The sequence below is a fragment of the Chiloscyllium punctatum genome, chromosome 50 (assembly GCF_047496795.1).
Source record: "Chiloscyllium punctatum isolate Juve2018m chromosome 50, sChiPun1.3, whole genome shotgun sequence".
Classification (NCBI taxonomy): Eukaryota; Metazoa; Chordata; class Chondrichthyes; order Orectolobiformes; family Hemiscylliidae; genus Chiloscyllium; species Chiloscyllium punctatum.
In genome coordinates this window covers 37308354-37323308 of record NC_092788.1, presented here as the reverse complement: position 1 = coordinate 37323308, position 14955 = coordinate 37308354, and the positions used below count along the sequence as shown (strand labels likewise).

At 45.7% G+C, this 14955-nt stretch overlaps 4 non-coding genes across 4 annotated transcripts; all 4 read right to left on the bottom strand.

Annotated features, from left to right (window-relative positions):
• Positions 1-247: 247 nt before the first annotated feature.
• On the bottom strand, positions 248-320 carry trnaa-agc (transfer RNA alanine (anticodon AGC)). Its single transcript has one exon. It is a non-coding gene; the product is annotated as a tRNA-Ala (tRNA).
• Positions 321-3006: 2686 nt separating this feature from the next.
• Positions 3007-3079, bottom strand: trnaa-agc (transfer RNA alanine (anticodon AGC)). The gene has a single exon. It is a non-coding gene; the product is annotated as a tRNA-Ala (tRNA).
• A 5445-nt stretch (positions 3080-8524) lies between these two features.
• Positions 8525-8597, bottom strand: trnaa-agc (transfer RNA alanine (anticodon AGC)). Its single transcript has one exon. It is a non-coding gene; the product is annotated as a tRNA-Ala (tRNA).
• A 5445-nt stretch (positions 8598-14042) lies between these two features.
• trnaa-agc (transfer RNA alanine (anticodon AGC)) lies at positions 14043-14115 on the bottom strand. Its single transcript has one exon. It is a non-coding gene; the product is annotated as a tRNA-Ala (tRNA).
• Positions 14116-14955: the final 840 nt, after the last annotated feature.

Genomic DNA, 14955 nt, shown 5'->3' with positions numbered 1-14955 from the left:
CGGTACTGCTTTTCGTGTAAGGATCAGAACGCGGCAAGGACACTCTCAAACAGAATGGCATATGCATCAGAACCAGGTTGGAGAAAAACTTTATAATGCTTTACACAGTAATTAAATGGAGTTGCCTAACATTTCACTACGAGAGCAGATTCTTTCAAGCAAATTCGAAGGCAGGTTTGCAGATGGGAAAGCAAGCAAGAAAGCTCCGTTCTTGTCCATGTAAAAGGCTGCAGTTGACGAACAAAGCAGTTTCTGCCCAGTTTCGAACTAGGGACCTTTCGCGTGCTAGGTGAACGTGATGACCACTACACTACAGAAACCAGCCGCGGCCGCCGTGAGATTGATGACAATATATAGACAATGATTTCGTCAATGTTTGGACCGAAGGGCGAGGTGGAATAAGCTGGGACGACTTTCCCTGCAGCGAAACGGCTGCGATATGATCTTATGGAAGGGTTGTAAACTGAGTATTTCTGTGTTTTACCCAAATTGGGGTGAGTTGAAAACTCGAGAGCATAGGTTTAAGGTGAGTGGGCTGAAATTGACAAACGACCTGAGGCACATTTCCCACACAGAAGGTTGTGCGTGTATGGAATGAGCTCCCAGAGGAAGTGGAGAAGGCTATTACACTCAGAAAATTGCAAAGGTAATCGGATGAGTTTCTGGACAGGATGGGTTTAGAGGGATTGGGGCCAAATGCTGGGGAACGGGACTTGATTAATTTTGGTTATGTGGTGAGCATGGATGAGATACACCTAAATATCTGTTTCCACGCCGTGTACCCCCATAACGTCTTGTTGCTAACACTGGCTTTAAAGGATTACTTTTTAGCGGAGTTTTCCATCGCAGTCTGTGGCACAATCGTTTAGTCTGTTCGACTGCTCACGGGAAAGGTAGTATTGTGAAACACTGCAGATACGAACAACTTCCTTAATTTTGCCCCGACTGACCATACTCCGTGAAATTTTCCAAGACCTCAATTGAGGAGTTTTGCTGCTCGAAGTTACCTCAGAAACCCTGTTAACTCGTAATGTGCTGAGCGAATCGCAAAACAGAAAGCATTTTTCACGGAACACAAACAAAACTGGCATGCCGAATGCATTTTCATACAGAGAGATGCATGAATGCTAAATGTGTCACAGTCCGAGGGCATGAGTCATAAAGTAATCTCACAACTAACAACAGGGCAATTCCAAACTGCTCTTTCAAACATACTGCAGCGTTAGTGCACCACCACTTTCCAGACAATGCTGAAAAGAGAGATAGAAAGAACATCATAAGAACGGGCCATAAAAAGTGAATTTCACCATTCACAGTCTCGATTAGATTACCTTTTCCTTCTGATGTCTCCAGGACGGAAATGAAGGAAATGGGAGAAATTCAATAACATATGACACCGAAATTCATTGGAACGATTTTCCCATTGGACAGAAAACCAAATAACGACGAGTCGAGTCACCGCAGGACTTTGTTTCACAACGGCGATGAAATAATAGTCTCCATTCGGTTCCAGTAAAAGCACAAATCGCTTTGGAACAGCAGAGCTGTTTGCGATTTTCCGCGCGGGAGGCGAACGCGATCATGACAGCAGAGACACTTGGACACTTCGGTCAAATAACCATGAGCTGCTAGACGTTACTACAATTTCGATTCTTGCTTTGCTAAATGATTTCACACATTGCTCGAAACAGGACGACTTTCACGTTTACACGGAACACGAAACACACCTGACTACAGGGAAAATGCACAAAGCTGAGCAGGCCGTGTTCCACATCAAACCGTGCAGCATTTATTCAGTCACTGTGTCTGTTTTGCAGAAGAAGGGTCCCAAAGAATGTTCTCCACCCTAAAACCGGAGGTCGCATTACAATCCGAGAACGACAGATCACATTGTGAGCATGCTCTGACCTCGGGGCCGGTTCGAGATGCCACTTTCCGTGCCTTTTACTTTAACCGTGCAATTTGCTGCAGAGATGTTCACTCCTGGACATGAGCCACGTGGATACCAACTGAGTCGGAAACCTGTGCGGGAATCGACGAGAAGCGATTCAATAAATTTTGCTAACTTCCATGGTGCTTATTGGAAATGCAGTTTCTGTTCAAGTCAATCGAAAAGGCAGTTTCTGAACATGGTAACAGAAGTCAAAAGGTAATTACCTCACCCCACCCCCACTCCGGAAGAGGTGCTTACTGCCCTTGAGTGCTTTTTGATCTCGATGTGAAGAGCTCACACGCCTCTGAGTCACCTTCAAGTCTCTGTTTGCGGAGTGAATCACAAAGAAGGACTTTTACCAGAGCTGCAACCGCCTCACTTCCCCACTCGCTCTCCCCTTTTACATTTTCCTGCTCGTCAGTGATTTAAAGAAAACCAAATGGATGCGATGTCATTCTGTAGCCTCTCTGTCGATTCCTCCGTTTCAGTTCCAACATGGCTTAGATCTCGGGGCGCACCTTAATATTAGCGGCGCTATGAAAGCACAAGTTCAAAGGTTCCTCTGAGAGTGTAAATTATTTCATTGCTGTTGCTGATTGAATGAGCCACTAACGTGCGAACTGCCCCAAAATATGATTCAGGAATCTGGTACCAACTCTCGCGCGTTGAATAACGACAGACAGCTTCCAAATGAGGCCTTTCAGAGACGACTTTGGGGTACATTTGACAGACAGACAAGTTCAGGAATCCGTGGTGCGCTGTGACACCAGCGCAGCAGCTTCTTCCCTGCCTTTGAACCGGGCCGCCTGCGCAAGGAATGCAAATGCGGTACTGCTTTTCGTGGAAGGATCAGAACGCGGCAAGGACACTCTCAAACAGAATGGCATATGCATCAGAACCAGGTTGGAGAAAAACTTTATAATGCTTTACACAGTAATTAAATGGAGTTGCCTTACATTTCACTACGAGAGCAGATTCTTTCAAGCAAATTCGAAGGCAGGTTTGCAGATGGGAAAGCAAGCAAGAAAGCTCCGTTCTTGTCCATGTAAAAGGCTGCAGTTGACGAACAAAGCAGTTTCTGCCCAGTTTCGAACTAGGGACCTTTCGCGTGCTAGGCGAACGTGATGACCACTACACTACAGAAACCAGCCGCGGCCGCCGTGAGATTGATGACAATATATAGACAATGATTTCGTCAATGTTTGGACCGTAGGGCGAGGTGGAATAAGCTGGGACGACTTTCCCTGCAGCGGAACGGCTGCGATACGATCTTATGGAAGGGTTGTAAACTGAGTATTTCTGTGTTTTACCCAAATTGGGGTGAGTTGAAAACTCGAGAGCATAGGTTTAAGGTGAGTGGGCTGAAATTGACAAACGACCTGAGGCACATTTCCCACACAGAAGGTTGTGCGTGTATGGAATGAGCTCCCAGAGGAAGTGGAGAAGGCTATTACACTCAGAAAATTGCAAAGGTAATCGGATGAGTTTCTGGACAGGATGGGTTTAGAGGGATTGGGGCCAAATGCTGGGGAACGGGACTTGTTTAATTTTGGTTATGTGGTGAGCATGGATGAGATACACCTAAATATCTGTTTCCACGCCGTGTACCCCCATAACGTCTTGTTGCTAACACTGGCTGTAAAGGATTACTTTTTAGCTGAGTTTTCCATCGCAGTCTGTGGCACAATCGTTTAGTCTGTTCGACTGCTCACGGGAAAGGTAGTATTGTGAAACACTGCAGATACGAACAACTTCCTTAATTTTGCCCCGACTGACCATACTCCGTGAAATTTTCCCAGACCTCAATTGAGGAGTTTTGCTGCTCGAACTTACCTCAGAAACCCTGTTAACTCGTAATGTGCTGAGCGAATCGCAAAACAGAAAGCATTTTTCACGGAACACAAACAAAACTGGCATGCCGAATGCATTTTCTGACAGAGAGATGCATGAATGCTAAATGTGTCACAGTCCGAGGGCATGAGTCATAAAGTAATCTCACAACTAACAACAGGGCAATTCCAAACTACTCTTTCAAACATACTGCAGCGTTAGTGCACCACCACTTTCCAGACAATGCTGAAAAGAGAGATAGAAAGAACATCATAAGAACGGGCCATAAAAAGTGAATTTCACCATTCACAGTCTCGATTAGATTACCTTTTCCTTCTGATGACTCCAGGACGGAAATGAAGGAAATGGGAGAAATTCAATAACATATGACACCGAAATTCATTGGAACGATTTTCCCATTGGACAGAAAACCAAATAACGACGAGTCGAGTCACCGCAGGACTTTGTTTCACAACGGCGATGAAATAATAGTCTCCATTCGGTTCCAGTAAAAGCACAAATCGCTTTGGAACAGCAGAGCTGTTTGCGATTTTCCGCGCGGGAGGCGAACGCGATCATGACAGCAGAGACACTTGGACACTTCGGTCAAATAACCATGAGCTGCTAGACATTACTACAATTTCGATTCTTGCTTTGCTAAATGATTTCACACATTGCTCGAAACAGGACGACTTTCACGTTTACACGGAACACGAAACACACCTGACTACAGGGAAAATGCACAAAGCTGAGCAGGCCGTGTTCCACATCAAACCGTGCAGCATTTATTCAGTCACTGTATCTGTTTTGCAGAAGAAGGGTCCCAAAGAATGTTCTCCACCCTAAAACCGGAGGTCGCATTACAATCCGAGAACGACACATCACATTGTGAGCATGCTCTGACCTCGGGGCCGGTTCGAGATGCCACTTTCCGTGCCTTTTACTTTAACCGTGCAATTTGCTGCAGAGATGTTTACTCCTGGACATGAGCCACGTGGATACCAACTGAGTCGGAAACCTGTGCGGGAATCGACGAGAAGCGATTCAATAAATTTTGCTAACTTCCATGGTGCTTATTGGAAATGCAGTTTCTGTTCAAGTCAATCGAAAAGGCAGTTTCTGAACATAGTAACAGAAGTCAAAAGGTAATTACCTCACCCCACCCCCACTCCGGAAGAGGTGCTAACTGCCCTTGAGTGCTTTTTGATCTCGATGTGAAGAGCTCACACGCCTCTGAGTCACCTTCAAGTCTCTGTTTGCGGAGTGAATCACAAAGAAGGACTTTTACCAGAGCTGCAACCGCCTCACTTCCCCACTCGCTCTCCCCTTTTACATTTTCCTGCTCGTCAGTGATTTAAAGAAAACCAAATGGATGCGATGTCATTCTGTAGCCTCTCTGTCGATTCCTCCGTTTCAGTTCCAACATGGCTTAGATCTCGGGGCGCACCTTAATATTAGCGGCGCTATGAAAGCACAAGTTCAAAGGTTCCTCTGAGAGTGTAAATTATTTCATTGCTGTTGCTGATTGAATGAGCCACTAACGTGCGAACTGCCCCAAAATATGATTCAGGAATCTGGTACCAACTCTCGCGCGTTGAATAACGACAGACAGCTTCCAAATGAGGCCTTTCAGAGACGACTTTGTGGTACATTTGACAGACAGACAAGTTCAGGAATCCGTGGTGCGCTGTGACACCAGCGCAGCAGCTTCTTCCCTGCCTTTGAACCGGGCCGCCTGCGCAAGGAATGCAAATGCGGTACTGCTTTTCGTGGAAGGATCAGAACGCGGCAAGGACACTCTCAAACAGAATGGCATATGCATCAGAACCAGGTTGGAGAAAAACTTTATAATGCTTTACACAGTAATTAAATGGAGTTGCCTTACATTTCACTACGAGAGCAGATTCTTTCAAGCAAATTCGAAGGCAGGTTTGCAGATGGGAAAGCAAGCAAGAAAGCTCCGTTCTTGTCCATGTAAAAGGCTGCAGTTGACGAACAAAGCAGTTTCTGCCCAGTTTCGAACTAGGGACCTTTCGCGTGTTAGGCGAACGTGAAGACCACTATACTACAGAAACCAGCCGCGGCTGCCGTGAGATTGATGACAATATATAGACAATGATTTCGTCAATGTTTGGACCGAAGGGCGAGGTGGAATAACCTGGGACGACTTTCCCTGCAGCGGAACGGCTGCGATACGATCTTATGGAAGGGTTGTAAACTGAGTATTTCTGTGTTTTACCCAAATTGGGGTGAGTTGAAAACTCGAGAGCATAGGTTTAAGGTGAGTGGGCTGAAATTGACAAACGACCTGAGGCACATTTCCCACACAGAAGGTTGTGCGTGTATGGAATGAGCTCCCAGAGGAAGTGGAGAAGGCTATTACACTCAGAAAATTGCAAAGGTAATCGGATGAGTTTCTGGACAGGATGGGTTTAGAGGGATTGAGGCCAAATGCTGGGGAACGGGACTTGTTTAATTTTGGTTATGTGGTGAGCATGGATGAGATACACCTAAATATCTGTTTCCACGCCGTGTACCCCCATAACGTCTTGTTGCTAACACTGGCTGTAAAGGATTACTTTTTAGCGGAGTTTTCCATCGCAATCTGTGGCACAATCGTTTAGTCTGTTCGACTGCTCACGGGAAAGGTAGTATTGTGAAACACTGCAGATACGAACAACTTCCTTAATTTTGCCCCGACTGACCATACTCCGTGAAATTTTCCCAGACCTCAATTGAGGAGTTTTGCTGCTCGAAGTTACCTCAGAAACCCTGTTAACTCGTAATGTGCTGAGCGAATCGCAAAACAGAAAGCATTTTTCACGGAACACAAACAAAACTGGCATGCCGAATGCATTTTCAGACAGAGAGATGCATGAATGCTAAATGTGTCAAAGTCCGAGGGCATGAGTCATAAAGTAATCTCACAACTAACAACAGGGCAATTCCAAACTACTCTTTCAAACATACTGCAGCGTTAGTGCACCACCACTTTCCAGACAATGCTGAAAAGAGAGATAGAAAGAACATCATAAGAACGGGCCATAAAAAGTGAATTTCACCATTCACAGTGTCGATTAGATTACCTTTTCCTTCTGATGACTCCAGGACGGAAATGAAGGAAATGGGAGAAATTCAATAACATATGACACCGAAATTCATTGGAACGATTTTCCCATTGGACAGAAAACCAAATAACGACGAGTCGAGTCACCGCAGGACTTTGTTTCACAACAGCGATGAAATAATAGTCTCCATTCGGTTCCAGTAAAAGCACAAATCGCTTTGGAACAGCAGAGCTGTTTGCGATTTTCCGCGCGGGAGGCGAACGCGATCATGACAGCAGAGACACTTGGACACTTCGGTCAAATAACCATGAGCTGCTAGACGTTACTACAATTTCGATTCTTGCTTTGCTAAATGATTTCACACATTGCTCGAAACAGGACGACTTTCACGTTTACACGGAACACGAAACACACCTGACTACAGGGAAAATGCACAAAGCTGAGCAGGCCGTGTTCCACATCAAACCGTGCAGCATTTATTCAGTCACTGTGTCTGTTTTGCAGAAGAAGGGTCCCAAAGAATGTTCTCCACCCTAAAACCGGAGGTCGCATTACAATCCGAGAACGACAGATCACATTGTGAGCATGCTCTGACCTCGGGGCCGGTTCGAGATGCCACTTTCCGTGCCTTTTACTTTAACCGTGCAATTTGCTGCAGAGATGTTCACTCCTGGACATGAGCCACGTGGATACCAACTGAGTCGGAAACCTGTGCGGGAATCGACGAGAAGCGATTCAATAAATTTTGCTAACTTCCATGGTGCTTATTGGAAATGCAGTTTCTGTTCAAGTCAATCGAAAAGGCAGTTTCTGAACATGGTAACAGAAGTCAAAAGGTAATTACCTCACCCCACCCCCACTCCGGAAGAGGTGCTTACTGCCCTTGAGTGCTTTTTGATCTCGATGTGAAGAGCTCACACGCCTCTGAGTCACCTTCAAGTCTCTGTTTGCGGAGTGAATCACAAAGAAGGACTTTTACCAGAGCTGCAACCGCCTCACTTCCCCACTCGCTCTCCCCTTTTACATTTTCCTGCTCGTCAGTGATTTAAAGAAAACCAAATGGATGCGATGTCATTCTGTAGCCTCTCTGTCGATTCCTCCGTTTCAGTTCCAACATGGCTTAGATCTCGGGGCGCACCTTAATATTAGCGGCGCTATGAAAGCACAAGTTCAAAGGTTCCTCTGAGAGTGTAAATTATTTCATTGCTGTTGCTGATTGAATGAGCCACTAACGTGCGAACTGCCCCAAAATATGATTCAGGAATCTGGTACCAACTCTCGCGCGTTGAATAACGACAGACAGCTTCCAAATGAGGCCTTTCAGAGACGACTTTGGGGTACATTTGACAGACAGACAAGTTCAGGAATCCGTGGTGCGCTGTGACACCAGCGCAGCAGCTTCTTCCCTGCCTTTGAACCGGGCCGCCTGCGCAAGGAATGCAAATGCGGTACTGCTTTTCGTGGAAGGATCAGAACGCGGCAAGGACACTCTCAAACAGAATGGCATATGCATCAGAACCAGGTTGGAGAAAAACTTTATAATGCTTTACACAGTAATTAAATGGAGTTGCCTTACATTTCACTACGAGAGCAGATTCTTTCAAGCAAATTCGAAGGCAGGTTTGCAGATGGGAAAGCAAGCAAGAAAGCTCCGTTCTTGTCCATGTAAAAGGCTGCAGTTGACGAACAAAGCAGTTTCTGCCCAGTTTCGAACTAGGGACCTTTCGCGTGCTAGGCGAACGTGATGACCACTACACTACAGAAACCAGCCGCGGCCGCCGTGAGATTGATGACAATATATAGACAATGATTTCGTCAATGTTTGGACCGTAGGGCGAGGTGGAATAAGCTGGGACGACTTTCCCTGCAGCGGAACGGCTGCGATACGATCTTATGGAAGGGTTGTAAACTGAGTATTTCTGTGTTTTACCCAAATTGGGGTGAGTTGAAAACTCGAGAGCATAGGTTTAAGGTGAGTGGGCTGAAATTGACAAACGACCTGAGGCACATTTCCCACACAGAAGGTTGTGCGTGTATGGAATGAGCTCCCAGAGGAAGTGGAGAAGGCTATTACACTCAGAAAATTGCAAAGGTAATCGGATGAGTTTCTGGACAGGATGGGTTTAGAGGGATTGGGGCCAAATGCTGGGGAACGGGACTTGTTTAATTTTGGTTATGTGGTGAGCATGGATGAGATACACCTAAATATCTGTTTCCACGCCGTGTACCCCCATAACGTCTTGTTGCTAACACTGGCTGTAAAGGATTACTTTTTAGCTGAGTTTTCCATCGCAGTCTGTGGCACAATCGTTTAGTCTGTTCGACTGCTCACGGGAAAGGTAGTATTGTGAAACACTGCAGATACGAACAACTTCCTTAATTTTGCCCCGACTGACCATACTCCGTGAAATTTTCCCAGACCTCAATTGAGGAGTTTTGCTGCTCGAACTTACCTCAGAAACCCTGTTAACTCGTAATGTGCTGAGCGAATCGCAAAACAGAAAGCATTTTTCACGGAACACAAACAAAACTGGCATGCCGAATGCATTTTCTGACAGAGAGATGCATGAATGCTAAATGTGTCACAGTCCGAGGGCATGAGTCATAAAGTAATCTCACAACTAACAACAGGGCAATTCCAAACTACTCTTTCAAACATACTGCAGCGTTAGTGCACCACCACTTTCCAGACAATGCTGAAAAGAGAGATAGAAAGAACATCATAAGAACGGGCCATAAAAAGTGAATTTCACCATTCACAGTCTCGATTAGATTACCTTTTCCTTCTGATGACTCCAGGACGGAAATGAAGGAAATGGGAGAAATTCAATAACATATGACACCGAAATTCATTGGAACGATTTTCCCATTGGACAGAAAACCAAATAACGACGAGTCGAGTCACCGCAGGACTTTGTTTCACAACGGCGATGAAATAATAGTCTCCATTCGGTTCCAGTAAAAGCACAAATCGCTTTGGAACAGCAGAGCTGTTTGCGATTTTCCGCGCGGGAGGCGAACGCGATCATGACAGCAGAGACACTTGGACACTTCGGTCAAATAACCATGAGCTGCTAGACATTACTACAATTTCGATTCTTGCTTTGCTAAATGATTTCACACATTGCTCGAAACAGGACGACTTTCACGTTTACACGGAACACGAAACACACCTGACTACAGGGAAAATGCACAAAGCTGAGCAGGCCGTGTTCCACATCAAACCGTGCAGCATTTATTCAGTCACTGTATCTGTTTTGCAGAAGAAGGGTCCCAAAGAATGTTCTCCACCCTAAAACCGGAGGTCGCATTACAATCCGAGAACGACACATCACATTGTGAGCATGCTCTGACCTCGGGGCCGGTTCGAGATGCCACTTTCCGTGCCTTTTACTTTAACCGTGCAATTTGCTGCAGAGATGTTTACTCCTGGACATGAGCCACGTGGATACCAACTGAGTCGGAAACCTGTGCGGGAATCGACGAGAAGCGATTCAATAAATTTTGCTAACTTCCATGGTGCTTATTGGAAATGCAGTTTCTGTTCAAGTCAATCGAAAAGGCAGTTTCTGAACATAGTAACAGAAGTCAAAAGGTAATTACCTCACCCCACCCCCACTCCGGAAGAGGTGCTAACTGCCCTTGAGTGCTTTTTGATCTCGATGTGAAGAGCTCACACGCCTCTGAGTCACCTTCAAGTCTCTGTTTGCGGAGTGAATCACAAAGAAGGACTTTTACCAGAGCTGCAACCGCCTCACTTCCCCACTCGCTCTCCCCTTTTACATTTTCCTGCTCGTCAGTGATTTAAAGAAAACCAAATGGATGCGATGTCATTCTGTAGCCTCTCTGTCGATTCCTCCGTTTCAGTTCCAACATGGCTTAGATCTCGGGGCGCACCTTAATATTAGCGGCGCTATGAAAGCACAAGTTCAAAGGTTCCTCTGAGAGTGTAAATTATTTCATTGCTGTTGCTGATTGAATGAGCCACTAACGTGCGAACTGCCCCAAAATATGATTCAGGAATCTGGTACCAACTCTCGCGCGTTGAATAACGACAGACAGCTTCCAAATGAGGCCTTTCAGAGACGACTTTGTGGTACATTTGACAGACAGACAAGTTCAGGAATCCGTGGTGCGCTGTGACACCAGCGCAGCAGCTTCTTCCCTGCCTTTGAACCGGGCCGCCTGCGCAAGGAATGCAAATGCGGTACTGCTTTTCGTGGAAGGATCAGAACGCGGCAAGGACACTCTCAAACAGAATGGCATATGCATCAGAACCAGGTTGGAGAAAAACTTTATAATGCTTTACACAGTAATTAAATGGAGTTGCCTTACATTTCACTACGAGAGCAGATTCTTTCAAGCAAATTCGAAGGCAGGTTTGCAGATGGGAAAGCAAGCAAGAAAGCTCCGTTCTTGTCCATGTAAAAGGCTGCAGTTGACGAACAAAGCAGTTTCTGCCCAGTTTCGAACTAGGGACCTTTCGCGTGTTAGGCGAACGTGAAGACCACTATACTACAGAAACCAGCCGCGGCTGCCGTGAGATTGATGACAATATATAGACAATGATTTCGTCAATGTTTGGACCGAAGGGCGAGGTGGAATAACCTGGGACGACTTTCCCTGCAGCGGAACGGCTGCGATACGATCTTATGGAAGGGTTGTAAACTGAGTATTTCTGTGTTTTACCCAAATTGGGGTGAGTTGAAAACTCGAGAGCATAGGTTTAAGGTGAGTGGGCTGAAATTGACAAACGACCTGAGGCACATTTCCCACACAGAAGGTTGTGCGTGTATGGAATGAGCTCCCAGAGGAAGTGGAGAAGGCTATTACACTCAGAAAATTGCAAAGGTAATCGGATGAGTTTCTGGACAGGATGGGTTTAGAGGGATTGAGGCCAAATGCTGGGGAACGGGACTTGTTTAATTTTGGTTATGTGGTGAGCATGGATGAGATACACCTAAATATCTGTTTCCACGCCGTGTACCCCCATAACGTCTTGTTGCTAACACTGGCTGTAAAGGATTACTTTTTAGCGGAGTTTTCCATCGCAATCTGTGGCACAATCGTTTAGTCTGTTCGACTGCTCACGGGAAAGGTAGTATTGTGAAACACTGCAGATACGAACAACTTCCTTAATTTTGCCCCGACTGACCATACTCCGTGAAATTTTCCCAGACCTCAATTGAGGAGTTTTGCTGCTCGAAGTTACCTCAGAAACCCTGTTAACTCGTAATGTGCTGAGCGAATCGCAAAACAGAAAGCATTTTTCACGGAACACAAACAAAACTGGCATGCCGAATGCATTTTCAGACAGAGAGATGCATGAATGCTAAATGTGTCACAGTCCGAGGGCATGAGTCATAAAGTAATCTCACAACTAACAACAGGGCAATTCCAAACTACTCTTTCAAACATACTGCAGCGTTAGTGCACCACCACTTTCCAGACAATGCTGAAAAGAGAGATAGAAAGAACATCATAAGAACGGGCCATAAAAAGTGAATTTCACCATTCACAGTGTCGATTAGATTACCTTTTCCTTCTGATGACTCCAGGACGGAAATGAAGGAAATGGGAGAAATTCAATAACATATGACACCGAAATTCATTGGAACGATTTTCCCATTGGACAGAAAACCAAATAACGACGAGTCGAGTCACCGCAGGACTTTGTTTCACAACAGCGATGAAATAATAGTCTCCATTCGGTTCCAGTAAAAGCACAAATCGCTTTGGAACAGCAGAGCTGTTTGCGATTTTCCGCGCGGGAGGCGAACGCGATCATGACAGCAGAGACACTTGGACACTTCGGTCAAATAACCATGAGCTGCTAGACATTACTACAATTTCGATTCTTGCTTTGCTAAATGATTTCACACATTGCTCGAAACAGGACGACTTTCACGTTTACACGGAACACGAAACACACCTGACTACAGGGAAAATGCACAAAGCTGAGCAGGCCGTGTTCCACATCAAACCGTGCAGCATTTATTCAGTCACTGTGTCTGTTTTGCAGAAGAAGGGTCCCAAAGAATGTTCTCCACCCTAAAACCGGAGGTCGCATTACAATCCGAGAACGACAGATCACATTGTGAGCATGCTCTGACCTCGGGGCCGGTTCGAGATGCCACTTTCCGTGCCTTTTACTTTAACCGTGCAATTTGCTGCAGAGATGTTCACTCCTGGACATGAGCCACGTGGATACCAACTGAGTCGGAAACCTGTGCGGGAATCGACGAGAAGCGATTCAATAAATTTTGCTAACTTCCATGGTGCTTATTGGAAATGCAGTTTCTGTTCAAGTCAATCGAAAAGGCAGTTTCTGAACATAGTAACAGAAGTCAAAAGGTAATTACCTCACCCCACCCCCACTCCGGAAGAGGTGCTAACTGCCCTTGAGTGCTTTTTGATCTCGATGTGAAGAGCTCACACGCCTCTGAGTCACCTTCAAGTCTCTGTTTGCGGAGTGAATCACAAAGAAGGACTTTTACCAGAGCTGCAACCGCCTCACTTCCCCACTCGCTCTCCCCTTTTACATTTTCCTGCTCGTCAGTGATTTAAAGAAAACCAAATGGATGCGATGTCATTCTGTAGCCTCTCTGTCGATTCCTCCGTTTCAGTTCCAACATGGCTTAGATCTCGGGGCGCACCTTAATATTAGCGGCGCTATGAAAGCACAAGTTCAAAGGTTCCTCTGAGAGTGTAAATTATTTCATTGCTGTTGCTGATTGAATGAGCCACTAACGTGCGAACTGCCCCAAAATATGATTCAGGAATCTGGTACCAACTCTCGCGCGTTGAATAACGACAGACAGCTTCCAAATGAGGCCTTTCAGAGACGACTTTGGGGTACATTTGACAGACAGACAAGTTCAGGAATCCGTGGTGCGCTGTGACACCAGCGCAGCAGCTTCTTCCCTGCCTTTGAACCGGGCCGCCTGCGCAAGGAATGCAAATGCGGTACTGCTTTTCGTGGAAGGATCAGAACGCGGCAAGGACACTCTCAAACAGAATGGCATATGCATCAGAACCAGGTTGGAGAAAAACTTTATTATGCTTTACACAGTAATTAAATGGAGTTGCCTTACATTTCACTACGAGAGCAGATTCTTTCAAGCAAATTCGAAGGCAGGTTTGCAGATGGGAAAGCAAGCAAGAAAGCTCCGTTCTTGTCCATGTAAAAGGCTGCAGTTGACGAACAAAGCAGTTTCTGCCCAGTTTCGAACTAGGGACCTTTCGCGTGCTAGGCGAACGTGATGACCACTACACTACAGAAACCAGCCGCGGCCGCCGTGAGATTGATGACAATATATAGACAATGATTTCGTCAATGTTTGGACCGTAGGGCGAGGTGGAATAAGCTGGGACGACTTTCCCTGCAGCGGAACGGCTGCGATACGATCTTATGGAAGGGTTGTAAACTGAGTATTTCTGTGTTTTACCCAAATTGGGGTGAGTTGAAAACTCGAGAGCATAGGTTTAAGGTGAGTGGGCTGAAATTGACAAACGACCTGAGGCACATTTCCCACACAGAAGGTTGTGCGTGTATGGAATGAGCTCCCAGAGGAAGTGGAGAAGGCTATTACACTCAGAAAATTGCAAAGGTAATCGGATGAGTTTCTGGACAGGATGGGTTTAGAGGGATTGGGGCCAAATGCTGGGGAACGGGACTTGTTTAATTTTGGTTATGTGGTGAGCATGGATGAGATACACCTAAATATCTGTTTCCACGCCGTGTACCCCCATAACGTCTTGTTGCTAACACTGGCTGTAAAGGATTACTTTTTAGCTGAGTTTTCCATCGCAGTCTGTGGCACAATCGTTTAGTCTGTTCGACTGCTCACGGGAAAGGTAGTATTGTGAAACACTGCAGATACGAACAACTTCCTTAATTTTGCCCCGACTGACCATACTCCGTGAAATTTTCCCAGACCTCAATTGAGGAGTTTTGCTGCTCGAACTTACCTCAGAAACCCTGTTAACTCGTAATGTGCTGAGCGAATCGCAAAACAGAAAGCATTTTTCACGGAACACAAACAAAACTGGCATGCCGAATGCATTTTCTGACAGAGAGATGCATGAATGCTAAATGTGTCACAGTCCGAGGGCATGAGTCAT